The 22,421-nt window shown below is 42.3% G+C and overlaps 1 long non-coding RNA gene across 1 annotated transcript; it reads right to left on the bottom strand.

Annotated features, from left to right (window-relative positions):
- Positions 1-6,674: 6,674 nt before the first annotated feature.
- LOC309360447 lies at positions 6,675-16,614 on the bottom strand. The gene is made up of 3 exons (XR_014164158.1): positions 16,514-16,614; positions 15,223-15,304; positions 6,675-6,810 (listed from the first exon to the last, which is right to left on the bottom strand). It is a non-coding gene; the product is annotated as an uncharacterized lncRNA (long non-coding RNA).
- Between the last annotated feature and the right edge of the window lie 5,807 nt (positions 16,615-22,421).

The raw sequence follows: 22,421 nt of genomic DNA, 5'->3' as shown, positions 1-22,421 counted from the left end.
ATATCCTACTTTTTAACCAAAATAATCCCAAAGCCTTTTGGAAATTAATAATCCTAATGCAAGATCCACAGTGCTCTTAAACCTGGGAAATCTCTAGCTGGAATACTGCTGGTTTTGAATTTGAGTAAATCCTTCTGGCAGTCTGCAACAGTGGCTAGCATGAAGGGAATCCCTGGTACAGAAGGAAGTGCTGGGTCATTACGAATAATTTGCTGAGCTTTGATGAGTAATTGATTTTATAGAATGATTTGCCAATCAAAGAGGATTACACTTTGAAGAGTGACTGAGAACAATGTGTGACTTGCGTTGGTGCGTCTAAGGGAATGTGCAACAGCACTTTGTTGAATCAGCCTTTTTTTAGTTTTGCTTCATTGTTGATGTGTGCTGTATAATAAAAAGAACAAGTTATCAACTGTAACCTGGTGCACGTATATATATATATTTGTGTTTGCCGAAACATATATTCCCAAAACATATTACAATATATGGTATTTAAACAATATTTTTAACACATTGTGTTAAAAAAATTGGAAGCTTTGTTATGAAAATGATCTCTCTTTATCACTGTATTTATTGGGCTTCTGGTTCAATAATGGGATACTTTCATTACATGCATTTTCCAAGACATAGGCGTTGGTCACATGATATGCATCATCAGCTATGTGTTCCTTAAAACTGTTAATTCTTCTGGTATGCAAAGGATCAGTATATGTTCCCCTGCTTGATAACTGTGCCCTTCATCACACCTGAGTCACTGATATATATTCTAGAAAAGGCTACAGAAACGGAGAATCAGCCTTTTTCATAAACGGTGTGTTATTTCTAAAGCAGGTTCTACCATGCAACACATTGCCTCACGAAACAGGGACAACCATTCCAGATTAATCCTTGCATATTTGGTCACATCAGAATAACAGGAAAGAGCCTTGCTTGCATTCCTGGGTAAGGTCAGATAGTGGTGAAAGGGGAATAAAAAACTTTTATTATAGTTTTTTAGTTTTTTTATATACATTTTTATTAGTTTTTTTAACATATAATTTCCAACAATCATATAACATAACATCTTATCTTATACAATATTTTAGACTTCCGTCAACACCTCTGATGATTTCCCATTCATTATCACTTATTCTGCATTTCTTAATTTCTCTATTACTCTTAATTATCATTAACTAATAATTCTCCTCATAGTCTTTCTTGCAATATTTCAAATAGTCCTCATTACAGAACTTCTTGCAGTCCTACTAGTGTAATCTGTTCATTACAATTGCTTTTCAAATACTTCATATATTTACTCCAGTCTTCTAAGAATCTCTGTTTATTCGATTTATGAATCGCTTCCGATAATAACATCTCAAAGCGATTTCCATTCAGTTTTGCCCCAGAATTTTCCCTTAAGCAAATATGGATGTTTCTGCTTTGAGGAATCACCAAAGGATTTTTAGTGACACAAAAACAGATTATGACTAAAACTACTGAAATTTTTCCACAGGGGAGAGGAGGGGTGATTGATGGTTTGCGTCAACCTAAGTCATCATTTTCACCTAAGGTGAATTTTTGGGGTGAATTCTTGGTTGGGAAACACAAAGATATTTCAAGGAAAGCTGAACAAATTTTCTAGAAAATGTATCAGGATTTGAGATTATCAGAGTTGGTGAACAAACTTCCATGAAAGACTGTTCCCCCAAAACCATGATTCTTCTCTACATGAGAGAATCAGGTGTGTTCTAGGCTGCGCTAGGTTTTCTTTATTTGTTCAGTTAAAATTAATAATAATAATCATAATTATTTATACCCCGCCCATCTGGCTAGGTTTCCCCAGCCACTCTAGGTGGCTCCAAACAGAATATTAAAAACACGATAAAACCTCAAACATTAAAAATTTCCCTAAACAGGGCTGCCTTCAGATGTCTTATAAATGTTAGATAGTTGTTTATTTCCTTGACATATGATGGGAGGGCATTCCATAGGGCGGGCATCACTACCAGGAAGGCCCTCTGCCTGGATCCCTGTAACCTCAATGAGGGAACTGCCAGAAGGCCCTCGGAGCTGGACCTCAGTGTCCGGACTGAGCGAGGGGAGTGGAGATGCACCTCCAGGTATAATGCATAAAGGAGAGATTGATTAGCTTTCTCCTTGGAGAGCCACATGAGGTCTTAATGGGAAAGATGAGCAAGGATTGGAAACCTGTGGTCCTCCATTTGTTGTTTGACTCCAACTCCATCAGCCCCAGCTAGCATGACCAACCACTGGGGATTATGGGAGCTGGAGTCACAACAACAGAAGAAGGTCCACAGCTTCGCCACCCCTGCTTTACATTTCCCGCCTGACGGCACCAAAAGCAGCAGCGAGAATTTGTTTTCACATATCATTCTCAATGTTTCCAGTGCGATCTAAAATGCCCGGAGCATCTTGCTCAGTTGGGTTCCGTTCTTAATTGCTAGTGAAGCTGCAGCCTCAAATTATTTCATCTCGGTGAATTGAAGTGGACGTCTGGTGATTTACTTTGAGGCACACCAGGCCTGACCATAGCAAGACTTGGCACTATCCATGTGAGTTTCACGGCAAAGAAAGTGAAGGAAGCAAACTTGTTTTGCATCTGTTTCTCTTCTGCCACCCACTCTCCAGTATACAGACACGCGGGACTTGCTCTTCTGTATAGTGTAAGCCATTTGGTCACTGATGCATCTCTCTCAAAATTTCTCAATTTTAAAGAATGCTATCATAATCCAGATTTTCAAATGTCCCGATACACAAATGGAAATAGGTTTTCTTTTAAATGGTGCCAAACATGTGTGCTGAGACAACAGATTGTGGGAACCAAAATCACAGACGATTTTCAGGGATATTAATGCACCCAGTCTCTCTTTATTCCCCTATTGAGCTCAATGGGAAAAGACCACCTACAGGCTGAATCCCTCCATCTGCAGGGCCTGGAACTTTTATAAATTGCTTGGCTTGCATGACTTGCAAAGGGGTTTTTAGCACCCAGATGTTTAAAATCATACAATCAAAGGGAACCATTTTACTATATAAAAACAATATTGAAAGCACAACACCCCAGCACTAGAATAAGTCAAAGTTTATGGCCTGACTGAACCTCTGTTGTTGCCATACTCATCACACTGTCCCATGGGAACAGATAAACATTTGTCAAGGTGAATAGGCCTTTAATGGAGACACTTCCTTTGAAGCCTTTGCCCTGCAGGTGTCTTTGAACTCAAAGGTTTACACTCAGTGTGTGAAGCATCTAAATCTCTGAAATCAGCCCTGTAGCATTGCTAATTTTGCTTATGGAATTTCTGCGGTTTACTTATTTAAAGTGATAGAACAGTCCAAGGCACTTTTGACATCTTCTCCCAGAGAAAGGTGTCAGCCTGAGGGTCACATTACCTTCCAAGGTGATCTTGCAGGGTCCACATGCTAGAGGTGAGCGGAGCCAAAAGCAAAAAATCAATTGGAGCAATGAATGCAATTTTTACCTTTGTACAGCTGCCTAGTTTCTCTGCCTATCCTCATTCAGGCAAGCAAGAACTGTTATCAGTTTGAAGGTGACCCGGAAACTACAACTAATCCAGAATGTGGCAGCTAGACTGGTAACTGGGAGAGGCCGCCGAGACCATATAACACCGGTCTTGAAAGACCTACACTGGCTCCCAGTACATTTCTGAGCACAATTCAAAGTATTGGTGCTGACCTTTAAAGCCTTAAACGGCCTTGGTCCAGTATACCTGAAGGAGCATCTTCACCCCCATCGTTCTGCCTGGAAACTGAGGTCCAGTGCCAAGGACCTTCTGGCGGTTCCCTCGCTGTGAGAAGCCAAGTTACAGGGAACCAGGCAGAGGGCTTTCTTGGTAGTGGCACCTGCCCTGTGCAACACCATCCCACCAGATGTCAAGGAGAAAAATAACTACCAGATTTTTAGAAGACATCTGAAGGCAGCCCTGTTTAGGGAAGTTTTTAAATGTTTAATAAGTTATTGTATTTTAATATTCCGTTGGAAGCCGCCCAGAGTGGCTGGAGAAACCCAGCCAGATGGGTGGGGTATAATTATTATTATTATTATTATTATTATTATTATTAATTATTATTATTATTATTATTATTTGCATTCCAGCCAGGCAAAAACCACTCAAGTAAGGTGAGAAGGAAAGCAGGTGAGGGGTGTGGCCTAGGGAGAGGGTGTCTGTGGCTGGGCAGGCCTGAAGAAGCATCCCAAAGCAGGCAGAGAAGCCTGGAGGTCTACATTTGGCCCCTGAGTCTGAGTTTCCCAACCTGTCTCTTAGATGGATGTAGTACAAGAAAGAGGTTCAATGGCTCATGTAACATTGGACAATCAAAGGCAGACATGGTTTTTCCTGTTGAAGGCAGCCATTATGTCTACCCCCAGCAGCACTTCCTGTGAGCAGCACCCTGCTCACCCCACACACCCGGTCTATGAGTTCATAATAATTCATTTTACCCTAAGTCACAACCCGCAGGTTTTCTGTATGTTTGCGGGAAAGAGGGACAATGGTATTACACAATGGGTGAGCACCTTAAGGGGCTGAAATGGTAAAGGGAGAATTGTCTCAACCAAACCTCTTATGGGTCACATACTCACCAACATGTGTTAAATAAAAATAGGGTCATCCTATTTCAGACTCCCTACATTTCTTCAATGAAAAGAGGGACATCCCTCTAACATTTCTCTGATGAAGATAGGAATGTCCTATTCCCTATCCTCCAACATTTCACTGATTAAAATAGGGATCACCTACTATACCGTCCAACATTGCTCTGATGAAAATAGGAATGTCCGAAAGTAAAGCAGGACATTCCAGGATCAAATCAGAAACCAGGACGGCTTCTGTAAATCTGGGACTATCCCTGGGAAATAGGGACATGTGGATTGTCTGGGATCACTGTCACAAGAGGGCCTAGTGCAAGTAATCCTGACAGACTTATATTATTTATTTATTTAACCAATTTATATACAATTTAACTGCATTAGCCTCTAAATGGTTTTTAAAAGATACAAAGCAGTTTGCAATAGACTCTAAGTGATTTATAGATCCATGAGGCTTAACACTGGGGAGACTGGTGGTGTGGGCAAGGCCTCCATGACACACTGTTCAGTTGTGTGTGCAATCAGGTGTGAAAGCCTGTGATAGCCCTGATCTGATGTTTGGAGGAAGACCTCCCACACAAAGTGAGCATCAAGGGATGTCATCTTATACCTCTCATTCTGGTAGATGCCCTAATGTAGAAGACCTTGGCGTGAACTCATTAAGAAGACTGCAGATCAGACATCAACATTAAGAAAGTTGGGGCCTATGAATCAATCCATTTACTGTGCCTTACATCTTCAGAGGAAGTGTGAGGGTGGGAATGGTCTCAAAGCAAAGTAATGGAAATGGGTCTCCAACTTTTACGAAGGATCCAAGTTCCTTAGAGGTATATGCTTGTCAGCATATGCTTGTCAGAAATGTCCCATTTATGTGCTGGTGTGGTGATCTAACACTTTTTTATAATCAAAAGGTGTATTTCAATATTTAGAATGGTAAATATTGAAATGGTACAGCTCCCATCACTCTGGACCATTAGCCATGCTGATTGGAACTGATGGGGGTCGAGCCAGCAACATCTGGAGTACCACAGGTTAGCCACTCTGATCTAGAAACTTGGAGGCAGTTTGAATTTCTATCTAAATGGCAGTATTTCAGTGATGGATATCCTCTGGTTATGTGGTTTATGAATAACAGAATGATAAGGACTTATCAAACTGGTTGGCTGAGGTTGAAGTTGTATTGGAGGAAGGACAAAGGTGAGCTAAGATCTTAATCCTGTTGACTTTTCCAGCAAACTTACAGGAAATGATTCAGGTGAACTTTCTCCAGAACTGAAGTCAGAACATCAGGATTGGCCATATGCAGTTACTATAGATCAGATCTGCAAGTTACCAAGAATGGTGCAGAATAGAGAGGTATGGGATTGGGCTATTATATTTTGAGTGCTATTTCTCTGCAGATATTTCTATTTTCTAGGATGCTGGCATTGCATATTCAGGAGACACTGACAGAAAAGAATGGATAAAAGGAAGTTGCACAAAGCACATAAAAATACATAGAATTCAATTTATTGTTCAGAATTGTGTATCATGCTCCCCTTTTTAAAAATGCAAACTGGTGTCATTATTGGGCATCATATACATTGCTGCCATAACTGCATCCAACTTGGACATCCCTTCACTGCTGCTCTCTCATAGAATCGTAGAACTGTAGAGTTGGAAGGGTCCTTGAGGGTCCACCTGTGATGCAGCAATCTCAACTAAATCATGCATAACAGATGGCCATCCAAACTCCGCTCTCTAGGTGCATCCAGACATGCTGCCTATTTGCAGCATTTATCAGCCAAAGCGAATGTTCACATTGTAGAAAGGCAATCTCAGATACAAACATCATTAGTTTTTTAAATGACGGTGCACAGAAAAGTTTAATACTTATTTGATCCATCTGGTAGATGGGTTTCTCAATTTGACAAGCCTTCCATTAGAGGTTCAGAGGACATTTGAGGCCATCCTCCCAATTCTTTAAGGTATGAGCTCCAGCCCAGTGATTTTTGGCATCTGAACCCAAATTTAGACTGAAGGCTGTAATCTTCTGCTCAGAATCTTTGAGTCAGTAGCTGGAGCTGAGAGTTTCAGCTAGAGCAGAAAGAGAATGCAGTTGTTGACCAATATTTCTATCAAGACCTGTTTAATCCAAGGATTTCATGCTGGCTCTTCAATCACATAGGCAGACTCTGCAATGTCCGGATTCCTGTCTGTCTCTGAAGACAGAAAGGAGGAGGACTCTGGGGTAAGGTTGCCACCTTTGGTCAGGCAAAATAAAGGACAGGTCAGGAGGGAGTTGGGTGAGTAAATTACTGTACAGGGTGCAGAAATGACTTCAAACCAATCCATTACAATGGCACACAAGGGCTACAGTGGTTCATTCAATGAAAATAAACAACCAACACACTGTGCTGCTGCAAACTCCCTCTCACTCTCTGTCCACCCCCCTTCATCACTGCCCAAGCAAAAATTATCTCTGCCCCCCGCCCCCCGCTCTCCATTGGATGAAAAGAAGCCAGAACATATCTGACCTACCCACCTCTTCCCCTGCAAAAACTCTCTTCCACAGTGGACCAAGCCTCTGTAAACCCTCTCATTCACTCACCCCCACCCCCACCTACTGAAAACATAAGATGCCACTGTAGCAGGCCCATGCAACCCCCCTATATCACTTTCTGCAACCCACCCTCTGCATAGCTGTCAACTTTCAGATTTGAAAATAAGGGATCAGCAGCCTCACGTGTCCCGTGGACAGTCTATGGGATATCTAACAATCCAGGATAGCAGCGGGAAGCAGTGGGAAACGGCACTGGAATAAGGGAATTTCCCACAATAAAAGGGAAGGTTGACAGCTATGACCCTATGCCCGTGCAAAAGTGCTCTCTCTCTCTCTCTCTCTCTCTCTCTCTCTCTCTCTCTCTCTCTCTCTCTATTCCTCCTCTCGACCCCACCTCACCCTCTGCCTGCATCCCACAATAACTCTTGCTGTCACCCTCTGCTCTCCACCACATGGCTCCACCTTCTACCCACACGGTTTTGAGGAGGTGAATGAGCTTAAATACATGAAAAAAAGGCATCCTATTTGAAGTCCAAACAGGACAGGGGACACTTTTCTCCAAAAAAGAAAAAAGATAATCACGTTATTTTAGGGATGGGTGGCAACCCTACTCTGAGGGTTTGTGCACCCCATGGTAGGCAAAATGGCTGGCCTCAGTCCTTGGCTGAAGCCCTGGAATCCTTGCTGTGAATGTGGGATGCTGCATCAGTCCAACTGCCCACCCAGGTTTAGATCTCCCAATTTCTCTCTTTCAGGTTCCTTCTTTTACGTACTTTAGGCAGGTTCATAGTCCTGCACAAAATGCAGTCCGCTTCAATTTCTTCTCCTGCTCTGTCTCCACCTCTTGATCCCTCCCCTCCTGCCTCTTCCTGAAGCATTCAAGCACCCAGCTTTTGAAAATCCTGACCCGGCACGACTTTCTGCACGGCGCAGGTGCGTTTTACAACAGGTGTGGGCTGGATGGTTGCGGGCAGCTTCGAAAACCAGCCTTTTCCCTTCTGTACTTCAGAGATAATTAAAATGCAGTCAACAAGTTGATGACTAGGGGGAAAGAGTGAATTGACACACAAGCACCTTTTGGGTTTCATCCCTTTGATGAAACTCGGTTGCATAACGTGGCCAATTATGAACGCAATTTACAACCCAGTTTCATGAGCACTACCATATTTAATAGCTCCTCATTTCCCTTGACAAGCTAATTCTCCTTGAATGTACACATTACCTTTTATTTTTTCCCCTTACTGTCTTCAATTAGACACCTGCCCTGTGTATTCAACTAATCGTGCACCTGTCTGAGCTATTAATCACCTGTGTATCTGTCAGAAGTGTCATCTCAGTAAAAACACCTGTAGAAGCAGAAGTCACATATCCTATCACAACTGAGTGCTCAGATTTCACAGTCACTCGCTAGCCTAGGTCCTCCAGCCCTGAAGATCAACCATGAATAAAATCAGTGCGAATTTGAAAGTTCAGAAGTTGGTTCATTTCAGTGGCACTTAATTGCCTTCACAGAGCTCCTTCACACATGATTTTTAAGCAAGTCATTTGGCTTGTGCTCATATTCGCCATCCAGCATCCTTTTGGTTTAATGGGACATAGAAAACCTTTCAGCCTGAATATAACTTTTTGAGGGCATATGCTTCTGGTGGTATACACCCCTCCCCCAAAAAAATTCCAACAACATTTTTGACCTCCATCAATGGGGTAAAAGAATTGTAGGCACGAGAGAGGTATATGTATCTTTCAATATGAATATACATCCATAAGTGACATTATGCAGCATAATGATAGCAAATATGTTCATGGGCACATGTTCCACCTGAAATATAATTTTCCAGGACTTTTGAGAGCACCAACTGGCTCTTAAGCTTGCTGGATAATGTGTTTTGGTTGGGGTTTTTTTAAAGGGCAGCAGTGTCATTATTTTAAAGAATATTTGAGCCGGGTCCAGTTATAGAGTTTTATATAATTAAAAAGTGATTGTGTAATTGAGAAATGATGTGGTGGTGACTCGAGGGCAGCACCTGGCTCGTGAAATGATTTTGTCCAGCCGCCGAGAGTCTTTATAATGAGCACAGTGTTCCTGTGAGAGACCAAGTGGCTTATTAGACCCAGTTCCCTGATTTTCTGGCTCATGACACACAGACTGGCAAGGTGGCTATCTTGCTTAGGGGTTGCTCCTGGTGGCAACATTTCATTTTGGGCAACATATACTTCTTTTTGTATTTTTATTGTTAGGCCTTAATATGAATTTAATTTTGGCCAATGCATACTTCATTTGTATTTTTACTGTTGGATCTTAGTCTGAATTATTAGTGGAGTGTTTTATTCTGAATTAACTAATATGAGATATTTCCATTGGCCTTCTGGATTGTTGTTTCTACAACTATTTTAAGTTTTGCTTGTGTTTCTTGTAACAACGTCATAATGAATAATCTTGAAATGCTGCATTTTTATTATGTTTACAGTGGTACCTCAGGTTAAGTACTTAATTCGTTCCGGAGGTCTGTACTTAACCTGAAACTGTTCTTAACCTGAAGCACCACTTTAGCTAATAGCTGCCGTGCTGCCGGAGCACAATTTCTGTTCTCATCCTGAAGCAAAGTTCTTAACCTGAAGCACTATTTCTGGGTTAGCGGAGTCTGTAACCTGAAGCGTATGTAACCTGAAGCGTATGTAACCCAAGGTACCACTGTAGTTTTTTTCTCAGGTTCTTGTGATTGTGAGCCACATTGAGCCTGGTTTGCTGTGGGGCAAACCATAAACTGACGGCAGTACTCAGTACAGAGCTGACTGTGAAAGACCCTGTCATCTTCTCTCTTCATCCATAGACAGGAGGAAGTAGGAAATCACTTTAGAGTTCGAGCAGAACTGTTCTCTGTATGAATTTGTGAAGCCCAGACATGGGAGGCCTTAAGGCGAGCAATCAAAATTGCCATACCTTTTGGTAAAATTAAACTCCCCAAAGGTAGGATGTAACCTTTCTTCATTTTTTAGCTCCTAAGCAAGCAAACAAACAAATAAACATGCACTTTTACCTGCACCTCCACCCATTTTAAAACAATTCTAAAACCACAGTCTCAACTCAGACAGAAGAGAAGTCACCTAGCCCAGCCCTGAGGACGAGGCCACCTTAGCTGAGTCAGGGATTCAACTCAATTTAACCAGGAAGCAACAAGGACACTCATGATTGTTTTTTCTTCTTCTTTAATAAAGAAAACATCTAGCAGAACAAACAAATTAACTATAGCGGCATATGAGTGGATGAGATCACCTAATGCACCCTTTGTTGAGGTGCTATAGCCTAGAAGCCATTATAAGCAAATAAACTCTAGGCATATATATATATATATATATATATATATATATATATATATATAATCTGCTGCGTTTGCATTCCACAGAGTTTATTAGTTGCACTGGGTTACTTTGGAACAAGTTGTGGAATGATGCACAATTAACAGGCATGCCACCTTGCCTCAGGATGGTCTATAATCCCAACTAGAGACATCCCAGTTTTTTTCTCATGAGAGAATAGAGGCCACTTGGGGCATTGTGATCTCATGTAATTTTGCACTGCAGCCTCCCCCCAAAAACACTTGGGGGGGGCCACGGATGGTGGGGGGTGAGAGGTGAGGTCACACGGGGTGGCTGTGGTGATAGTGGGCCTGTGTGATGGGGCAGAGGCATGGTGTGCCTAGGTTAGAAGAGGGTGGAGGGTATGCAGAGCAACCAGCTGCAGACTTCTTGGGTAACCCTGGTAAAGGGTTGTGCTGCTTGACTTGAAAATAGTCACATGATGTGGCCTTGTATAGGCCTTGGGCCAAGTCACGTTCTTCAAATCCTGTATGACTGGGAGATCTCTTGCCTTGTGAATTCCCCATTTGCATCTCATGATGGCCCAAAACTTCCAGACATAGTGAAATTGCCTCCAAGGTCTGTTAACCCAGGTGTTAACCAAGGTCTCCAAGGTGTTAACCCAGACATCTTGTCAGCTACTGCTTGGCCAACCTGCCTTCAACAATAGGAAGTGGGTGGATGAGGGACGGTGACAGCAATTCTGACACTGCATTCCTCTCCCTTCCCCTTTTGTTTTGCTTCTGAACCATGTGGATTTGTGGCTTTGGTGTGCATAATGAGGATAGCCTAGGTCAGTGAGTAAGAATATTGTAATCAGACACATGGACAGGGGACCATTCCAAAATGGCTCCCCCCTGTGTACACCACAGAGTAGCTTCAGTGAGGCATTTATCTTCATGCAGGGGCATGCAATGGTGCCCTCATTGCCACTGCTGAACTCCATTTACCTCTCAGATTGATCAAGAGCTGGCTCCTGACTGGTACCAGGTAGTTTCATCTAAGTCGGTAAGATTCAAATTATATTTGAAACACTGATGAGCTCAGAAAGCAGATTGAGAAACATTGCACCATGATTAATGGATCATGATTAATCTAATAACTTGGAACCATTTCTGTTTTTAAAACCATTGCAACTGCACTTTTTTTTGCTGTTGTTTCTTGTACAAATTGGGGTTTTTGGTGATGGTAGCTGGATGGAGAATTAAAATACGGGTCTTAAAATATTTCTGCTTATACAGATAAAGGAGCAGCCTTCATCGATACCTATACAGTTGATTGAGTCATTTAGCATTGATGTCATCCATTTAAATTGGAAAATCAGAATTTAATCAAGGAGATAACTTGGTTGCAATCTGAAACCGAGAGTTCCTGTAATCAGGGAAAGATAAGCTGGATTGGTTTCTCCGAAGATGCGTGGTTTTTACCAAGGAAGGATGCCAATTTTAATTTCAAAATGTGGCATTGTAATTGCAAAGCACAGAGTCCTATGTTGTGTGAAATGCTTTTCCTTCAAGGTAGGCAAATTTTACTGTCTTAAAGGCAACGTCTGGCTTACAGTGCTGCATAGCTAGGGAATTAGAACAACCTCTAGATTCTAGAAGATATGAGACAGATTTTTCTATTTTATGTTTAGAATACTTTTCTATTTTATGTTTAGAACCCTTTCCTAGGTACCCAGGCTATTTGTTCCTTGAAGCATAAAAACAAAAGAGAGAAAACTCTTCCAAGTTTTCATGAAAAATGCTGTATAAGTTCAAGCATTCTATTGGAAAGGGCCAGAGAAATATTGTGCCTGTACTCTATGAATGGTTCAAAAGACATTCATACAGTGGTACCTCGGGTTAAAAACTTAATTCATTCTGGAGGTCCATTCTTAACCTGAAACTGTTCTTAACCTGAAGCACCACTTTAGCTAATGGGGCCTCCTGCTGCTGCTGCGCCGCCACTGCACGATTTCTGTTCTCATCCTGAAGCAAAGTTCTTAATCCGAGGTACTATTTCCGGGTTAGCAGAGTCTGTAACCTGAAGCGTCTGTAACCCGAGATACCACTGTACATTATTTTAGCATACTGTATTTTGAATCTTATCGGGTCATCAATAGAGTTATGCCATTCTTCATTCACAGCACCTTCCACAATTTCATTGTTGCTATTGACTAGGAATGCACTAATGTTCTTCAATTTCTTCCGACATTCACCTGGTATTTTCTGTTCTGCTGCAATTGATTTATTTTGCACAACTCTTTTGTTTTGTTGTCCACTTGATGTGGAAATATGTTCCATTTTTACATATACCGTAGAACACACTAGACAAACATAACTCAGCCATCAACAGATATTTACAAACCAATTGCCTTCCTCTGTGTGTTGTTTGTCAATATTAATTTCCAGAAGGGTAGCCCTAGTAGTTGTTCTCTTTTTGCATCAAAACTAAACCCATCTTCTCAAAAGTAAGTCCCATTGAACTCAATGGAGTTTACTCCCAGGAAAGCGGGGTTTGGACTGCAGCCTATTTTGCTAGCTTGAGTTCACTGTTCAGTATAATCTTGTCATCCAGTCTCATTTCTCTCACTCAGGTGTCAGGGAGGGAAAGTTCAGCACCCTCTGGATATTTTTACTCTTTGTATCATGGATTGTATGAATTAGTCCTTCAGATATGCAGGAAGTGAAGCAAGAACATGTTTAAAACAAAGATTAGGGGGATGGATGGTTAAAATGAGCAGTTACATTTAGATGGTTCTCCCCCATGTTGACAAAGAAGCTCGGATAAGAAGTGAGGAGCACAGATAAACTTTACAGGTAACAAAATATATCACTTTTTCCATGTGAATTGTAGTGAATGATGGCTGGTTTTTAAAATTCACACTAAGAAAAAAAAAATATTTGCCTATAGATTGCCTCTAGCAAAAGAACACCTTACATAAACTCAGCGAAAAACACTTCAGGGGAAAAAGTAATGAGACACCTGTTGGGATAGCAGCAATTATGCATCAGCAAATATGTAAATAACTTAAATTGCAAAGGAATTTACATATCTATTTGTGCATAATGTGGCATGTTAATTAAAAACCTTCTGCTGCAGAGAACAAAGGCAAAAAGCATTCAAAGCAAGAATTTGTGCCGTGATGGAGGTTGAACAGGCATCTGGAAATAACTCTACCCAATAGACCATTTTCAACATAACCACCCAACATAAGGTACTCCCTTTGACAACAGTCAGACCACACAGAATAAAATAAACCTGGTTGAAATGGCCAAGGATGAAGTTGGCTGCATTGGCTGGAATGGCTGCTTTGAAATGGCAGTATTTCAAAATAGAAAACACATCTTCACTGGTATGGTGCAAAGGTTAGGGTTTTGGACTACAATGCAGAAGACTCGAGTTCAAATTCCTGTTTAGCCACGAAGCTCACAGGGTGTCCTTAGACTAAAAAGGTAAAGTTATCCTTGCCCGTCAGGGCCAGTCGTGTCCGACTCTAGGGTTGCGCGCTCATCTTGCTCAAGAGGCCGGGAGCCGGCACTGTCCAAAGACATTTCCGGGTCACTTGGCCAGCGTGACTAAGCTGCATCTGGCGAGCCAGCACCAGCGCCGCACACGGAAACGCCGTTTACCTTCCCACTAGAAAGCGGTCCCTATTTATCTACTTGCACTTAGGGGTGCTTTCGAACTGCTAGGTAGGCAGGAGCTGGGACCAAACGACCAGAACTCACCCCGCCGAGGGGATTCGAACCGCCGACCTTTCGATCAGCAGGTCCTAGGCTCTGCGGTTTAACACACAGCGCCACCCGCGTCCCTGTCCTTAGACTAGTTGTGATCTTTTATCCAGCCACAAAGGATTGTTGCGAGGATAAAATTGCAGGGGACTACCACATGCCCTGTCCTGGGCTAAAAGTCTCTTAGAATTATTTTTGTTGGCATCCATTTGTCTCAAGAGACAATGGAGTGTGCCTCTGGGGATGAAGTCATACGGCTGTGTTAGCAGCACCAAATCGACCTCCCTGGGGCACAAGTCTGGGCAGCGTGTATGGAGGTCCTGGGCTGCCCAGACAACAAGAACCGCCCCCCCCCAGCCTCACTAATGTGGTCCAAAGAAAGCAGAGCAATATGTTTGACACCAGCTTGGCTGCAGGAGTTTCTAGAAGGATGCGTGCAAGGTGCTATCCAATTGTCTTAGGGACCCCACTCCTTATTTACCCCTTAGGCTTTTTCTTCTCCCAAAGATAGCCCACAAGACAGCAGAAGTTTAGCACCAATATTTTCCTTCTCAGTGATGAGCTACCTTCCCAGGTTGACAAGCCCCATCTGCCCCTTGGAGAGCCAGTGTGGTGTAGTGGTTAAGAGCGGTGGACTCGAAATCTGGTGAACTGGATTCGATTCCCCGCTCTTCCACATGCAGCTGCTGGGTGACCTTGGGCCAGTCACACTTCTCTGAAGTCTCTCAGCCCCACTCACCTCACAGAGTGTTTGTTGTGGGGGAAGAAGGGAAAGGAGAATGTTAACCGCTTTGAGACTCCTTCGGATAGTGATAAAGCGGGATATCAAATCCAAACTCCTCCTCCTCCTCACTTCCCTCTACAGCACACACAGAAACCTCCTTCTTGGCCTTTGGACCCGCTATTGTTCTCACCCACTCAATCTACCACAGCCTGTCTTTGCATGGAAGGGAAGTCCCTAGCTCATCAAGGGTTTAAGACCCGTTGGCAAACCTCACCTGGTTTAGCAGGCCACTCGAAGCCGTTCTGGACTGTGGCCACTGTTGCATGATGGCAGTTTCTAGGAGTCACAGGTGAGTCCTGAGTGAAGAGTGGGGACCAGAGGTGGACAAACTACCCCAGAAGGAGCACAGCCTGTCCCCCACCAGAGGTACACTCCCTCCCCTAACACCCCATTCATCCCTTTTTAATATAAAGCAATTAAATAAATCACATTGGACTAGATGATCCTCAGGGTAGCTTCCAGCTCTACAATTCTATGAAATAATTTTAATTGGACACTTGGAATGAAATTGAGTAATCAGTCATATGTAGGGATTCTTAAGGAATTTGATTGCTCTGAATTGTGATGAAAACTGACCAGATCCACACACTTCCCAGACTAATGTATGGGGTGGAACATAATTAACCTTTGGGTTTCACACTTCTCTGAATTTTGCAATACACATCATGGCTCAAAACAGAAAGATGTGTTTAAAGTGTATATTTTAGGATAAAATGTGTTCAGAATGGATACATTAAGATAAAATATTTACTTCATTGCATATCTTGTGATAAGGTACACAATTAAATGCGTATTTTAATGCAGATTTTTCCCATTCACAGATTAATAGGGAAATGAGGTGGAACAGATTAATAAAAGAAGGCTTGCAGAATTGACATGGTCTCCAAAGAAACTATTCCATCAATCCCAAAATGTGCCTTAAAAATCCCATCTGGAACTCATAGGCTGAGCAGTGTTTAAGCCAATGCAGTAATAAATTCTCCTGCACGAGTCCTGCTGAAATTAGTTGGAGTGGTACAAGGTGCTTGTTCAGTCCATTGAGACTGTAATGTTCCTAAATTATAGTTATCTATATTGTCTTGAGCCTTTGAGATGGGGTGGATTAGGGATTCAAATACGTTTGTGCGCATGTGGATCACTGGGATTGAATGGCGATAAATCTCAGCTTTTCCATTTAGGCATGCTGATGATGGCATTGAGAGCACGTGGTGGAATCTATGACTAAAATAAAAAACCTGTATGATTCTGTGACTCCAGGGGAAATCCGAATTCAGAGAAGCCCAAACGCTGCCATTTTAAATGCATTAGAATACCCAGCAGAAACTTTTGATAATGCACAGCCCCCTCTTTCAGTTTGTAAAGAAACACTTGCGTCACCCTGTTTCTTAGCAGGAGTGAAAACGGGGAGTTTAGGAGAATGAAACTGCAATGAAGAAATACTACAGTAGCTACTGTGTCATGGGGAGTGGAATGTCCCCTTTGCAATGCTCCTGTTGAATACTCACCTGTGCTGCTTCCTTCCCCTCCCTTCCCACACAGAGAGAGTGCGCAAGGCTTGCGTGCAAGGCACGGAGCAGTAAACAGATGTTGGCGACGTCACTCGCAAGGATTTCCCTTACTCGCCTATTAGTCTCCATGGCAACTGCCAACCACAACCTGCAAACAGTTACCTAAACTCTATGATGCATGCCAGCAGAACTCCCACAGAGGGAATCCTTGTTTATATTTCTGTTGCTAGGCGATCCCGTCCGGCTGTAATCTGGATGGGTGTGTGTGTCCGTGCATGTGTTTTAAGCGCAGAAAGAGCAAAGGTATGTTCTGAATCACTTAACTGTTTTCCCCCCCAATTTAAATTTGATATTGACTGAAGAAAATAATGCCCCGAACAACTTATAATTACAAAGCTAATATAAAAAAGTGGGGGGAAATGCACTGGATTTTCTTATGCCAACATTCATACAGTGATTCATTTCGATCAATGAGGAAATAGTATCTTCATAGCTCTTCTCTTTGATCTGCTTCCAGATAAGGAATAAACAGATTGATGTGCATTCAAACATTTCAGCAGCTTCCCAGGACCCAATCCAGCTGTAAGCATGGGTGCAAGTTTTCACATGTATGGACAACCAGTGGCCTCAGATGTGGCTGCTGATTCCGGTTTACTCACATCCAAAAAAGGAGAGAAGTCAGTTCCGTTGAGCTTGAATTGCTGTGCAATGCAGATGAGTTGAAGGCTTCCTATATGTGTGATTGTCTTTTGCTGAATTGCAGCATGTTTCTCTCCCAGATATACTTACTGAACGAAGGGGTGACAGGATTTTGTGTATTTTGAGATATTATAATTTTTGCAGCTGACCAAAGGGTGCTTTGTTTGTTTCTTAATGTAAAATATTTTGGGCTACAATTCCCATCAACCTCAGCCAGGGAATGCTGCCTTAAACATTATCCCTCTATATATGCAGGGTTTTTTTCCTGGGGGGATGCAGGGGGACACGTACCCCTAAAGATTTTGCAAATCTTTGTACTTTGGTCCATTTACCGTATTTATTTTTCCCAATTTAAACTATAAAATGGTGATTTTCTTGAGTCAAAATGAGAGTACCCCTAAACATTGTTTTTAGAAAAAAGCACTGTATATATGCGTTGCTATGCTATAAACAATAATCATCAAACACACAAACAATTATGCATCAAAGTGGAATCATTGTTAAAGTAAATCTCGTTGATCTTTACATTTCTCCTCCTCAAATTTTTAAGTGTGTCAAAATTCATTTCTACTTCACTTGACATTCATATTTCACAGATGAAAATGGTACAGTTGGGGTTTGGGCTGAGGTGGGTTGTGGCAGTTCAACTGCAGACACTACGTTTTCCATGCAGAAGATACTTTGTTCAGTGTCCATCATCTTCGGGTAGGGCTGGGAGAAAAATCCTCTCTGAATTCCTGGAGAGCTGCTGCCAGTCCGTGTGGGCAGTAACAAGCTATTTCCTAGGGACAAACCCTGTTTTATTGTAAACTTTCCCTGGTAACGACTTTTGGGGATGCCTTGTTAAATTTAGCTAGTGTGACTTGCTTCCTACTGCCATCCTTAGAGGTTGAGCATATACCGGATATCTAGAAGTCCCATGGGTGACGTTAGTGGGTCATCTACATCCCTTATTTTGATTGGTGGAGCAAAGGGGATGCCATCTTGAAATGACCAGACACACTAGAGAATTTCCAACATTTGCCTGGATGTCAAATGAACTATATCTACAGAGGGGCTCGCCATAAATCTGACACACACAGGGGTACAACCCAAAATTTTTGGATTGGCACCCACAACTTAGGTCACGATGACATTTTGTGGGGTAAGGTCAGTGGCAAAATAATCCATGAAAACCTCTTGGTTTTGCCTTTTTCTGCACTGTTCGCTGCCATTTCCTCGGGATTTTGCTGCTTTGGTGTCATTTATTGTGCTAATCTTTTTCTGGTCTCCATAGCCATGGTAGTAGCCATTGCTGTTGAGTATTTGTTAAGTTATTCACAAAGCATCTAAAACTGCCAGGAACTGTGCTAAAAGCACTAGGGTCCTGCCCACAAACCCACAATCCGGAGATAAAGGCATATTAGGGAGAAAGGGGAAATGTGGTCCAATGGAGCAAGGGTTATGACTAATGTAGCTGTGAATCATGATGGTGCCACACAAGCAATCAGGTATTGCTGCAAGTTAATACATTAAGGGAAATGCCAGCCAATTCACTGTGAGGGCTTTGCATAATCTTTATGGATGTTGGGCAGAGGTACCACTTGCATAGCTGTGTGAGGAGACCAGGGCTCAGATGCACACCACATACCTCTAATATTCCTCTTGCTGATGCAGTTTCACTGCTCTCCCCTTGCCTTCCTTGTGCTCTTGTCGGTTGCACAATGGACAGCTGTTTTTTTTTTTTAAAAAAAACAGTTTTACATCCTTCCCAAAAATTTGCAAAAGAATGTGCTTACTGCAGCAGACAGAGGTTTTTACAATATACAGTGGTACCTCAGGTTACAGACGCTTCAGGTTACAGACGCTTCAGGTTACAGGCTCCACTAACCCAGAAACAGTACCCCGGGTTAAGAACTTTGCTTCAGGATGAGAACAGAAATCGTGCTCTGGTGGCGCGGCGGCAGCGGGAGGCCCCATTAGCTAAAGTCATACCTCAGGTTAAGAACAGTTTCAGGTTAAGAACGGACCTCCAGAACGAATTAAGTTCTTAACCCAAGGTACCACTATATATAAAAACAATTTACAATATGAACACACACACGTATACTTCCAGTTCAGCCATAGTTTGTTAAGTTAGAGAAGTGCAAAACCTCACTCTGAAATATCTCTAGTTTGATTTGGTTGGGTTCCTTCAAAACCTCCACAGATGTCACTTGAGAAGGGACCTTCAGAGTAATTTTAAATGTTGGGTTGCACAAGATTTTCTGACAACGAAACATCATATCACCACCACAAGGAAGTGTTCTCCAAACTCTGTTTAAGGAATGGGGAATTCGTGGCCTTTCAGATGTTACTGGACTAAAAGACCCATTAGTTCCAACCAGCAGGACCAAGGGTCCAATGGATTATGGGAGTTGTAGTCCAAAAACATCTGGATGGCACCATTTTGTCTCCCTGTGTTCTATTTGCTTTCTCCAAAAAGTCTCAAATGTTTTGACTGAGTAGGAAACCCCCAAATTCACACAATATGCCAAGACCATAGATCAGGACACAAACCCCAGTTTGGTGTTGGTCAATATAAATACATCTGATGAGAAGCGAGGGCATGCAGATTTTTATATGATAGCAGTGCAATTTCAGTAAAGGCATCTGTCGAAACCAGGGTATTGGAGATTGCATATTAGTGATTTTAGCAGCAGTTGATGAAACACAAGAATAGGCCCTTTGAAGATCTATGTAGTCTTTGATGATGACTCCATATAAATGCTTCTGAACAAGTAAAGGAAGGAACGCTGGAAGGGATCTGTGGTTTCCGTGGCATCATCAAACTGATGCCTTGTAAAACTTCACAATAGAATGATTTCATGTCATGAAAGCCCAACCTCAGAAGACCAGCAGTAACACAGTTTAATTATGCACCTTCCATTATACACCACTGACGTGCAGTGCTTTGGGTGGGGTTTGGAATAGGTGGAAATGATGTTGTCTGGACTAGAGCTGCAGGCAACTGAATGGTTAGCCACCTGATTTGAATATTTATCTGTGCTCTGAGGCCAAATAGAATGACTAATGGACTCTAAAGGGCACAGTCATCTGATAATTTCCTCCGGAGTTAATATTTAATTTCCACTTATAAAGTTTTCACTTGAGAGCTATTTACGAGGTTCTGTTTCATTCTAGGAGCTTTTTAAAATTAATGTCATCTTAATAGAAAGGGTAAAGAACTTGTTCACTGCATTCACCCCCCCCCCATGGTGAATGACTTTAATTCCAAAACTGCCCAAGCATTTTAAGTGTTAGTTTCTCTGCATCTAGCCCCACTCTGGACTCTGCATCCCTGGACTAGCCCTGCATCCCATTTGCAAAGGAGCTCATCAAATAGCTTCATTGGTAGAGCACAAGACTCTTTAAGATTAAGAGTCTTGAGTTTGAGTCCCACATTGGGTGAAAAATTCCTGTATTGCAGGGGGTTGGATTAGATCAGTGTTTCCCAACCTTAGTTCTCCAGCTGTTTTTGGACTCCAATTCCCATCATCCCTAGCTAGCAAGACCAGTGGTCAGGGATGAAGGGGATTGTAGTCTGAAAACAGCTGGAGACCCAGGGTTGGGAAACACTGGATTAGATGACCATAGGGATCTCTTCAAACTCTACAATTCTATGAGTCTGTGATTCTACTATGCCTCTATGCCTATGTGATTCTACTAGGCTCCATGGAATGAGGGTATCTGTGCAACTGTGTTCAGCTGCTCATGTTTAGCGGTTCCTTTGCAAATGGCCCCACTCAATGTGTGGACACTCAGGAGCCAGGGCAGCACTGCAACCTCACTTCCAGTTCACTTCACAAGTGTCCTGTATGTGAGAAACACCTGAATAAGATCAGGTAAAGTCGTGTTGCATGCTGGGACATTATTCCACACACACAGCAACTTAGCTGAATTCCACCCTATACCTGTATGCAGATTGCTTAGCTGATTCATGTTTGTGTGTGACTATATAGTTAAGCTTCATCAGATCTCCTTAATTCCGTGAGTATCTCACTCGAACCTCTGTTCTGACTGCAAGCTGATGTCTGTCAGAGAAATATTCATTGCATCGTGAAGTGGGACAAAATGTTTTGATTGCCTAAACCTGTTTAATGCAGTGTGGTTTTGAGGAAGTGAACCAGCCTTTTGAAATGAATGTTGTTTGCAGCCAGATGAGGACAATGAATGTAAAGAGCTCGCTAACCTTGTCCCTCACTATTCCCAGATATGGAAAATGGAAAAGAGATCCTGGGTGAAAGAGCCTACAGTTTATCTTGCCCATCCCTCTTTATATCATTTTTTTCAAAAGGAAATTGTACATTCACGTTGAATTGTGACTTCATTGTAATGTGACCCTGAGAGCTAGTGTATCATGTACTGGAATTGCAGCAAGCTAGTACCGGCAGTGCACTTAGTTGCCAGAGAGTCTGATGAATCATACACAAAGAAAGTCATTTTAACTGTATCAGAGTTTAAAGAATTATTATTTAGTTATCCCACCTTTCTATAAGTATGCACACTCAAGGAGGCTTACAAAGGGCTCATCTACACTTCACCTTACCATGTGCCTAAAAATCATGGGTCTTGGAGGTTTTCTGCTTGCACCTTGCTTTCTAGACACAGGTCTGAGTGTTCTTTTTTCATTTGTACTACCATTTTTGCAAGAGAAAAAAACCCCTGCTGTTTACTGGTGAATTGGAACAAACGTCAATCTGCAGAAAAGCCTATCAAACTTGGTAGCCTATCAAACTCAGCAGGAGCATCTCCACCCCATCATTCAGCCCAGACACTAAGGTCTAGCTCCAAGGGCCCTCTGGCAGTTCCCTCACTGTGAGAAGTGAGGTTACAGGGAACCAAGCAGAGGGCCGTCAGATGTCAACGAAACAAACAAACAAGCATGAGAGTAGAGGAAGTCCCATTGCACAACAGAAAATCCTTGTGCTGATGGGAATCGTTACTAGTTGAATTACTTGTGCTCTCTGGTGATGCACTGATAAAATCTGGATTGTATGGATGAATAGGTTTCAGGCCTTGCCTAAAAGGCAAAAGAACCTTGAGGGTCATCCAAGCCCTAAAATTCCATGATTTTATGGTCTAAATCTTGATGCAGGAGCTATGGAATTTGACATTGAAAATCCAGGCCCATGCTACTCATAAACACACAATGGACTATGTGCGGGAAGGGAGGGTTTGGAGCTTG

Source organism: Podarcis melisellensis (genome assembly GCF_964234715.1).
Source record: "Podarcis melisellensis genome assembly, chromosome: 17".
In the NCBI taxonomy this organism is placed as follows: Eukaryota; Metazoa; Chordata; class Lepidosauria; order Squamata; family Lacertidae; genus Podarcis; species Podarcis melisellensis.
The sequence above is the reverse complement of the archived record's forward strand: the minus strand, read 5'-3'. Positions and strand labels throughout refer to the sequence as shown.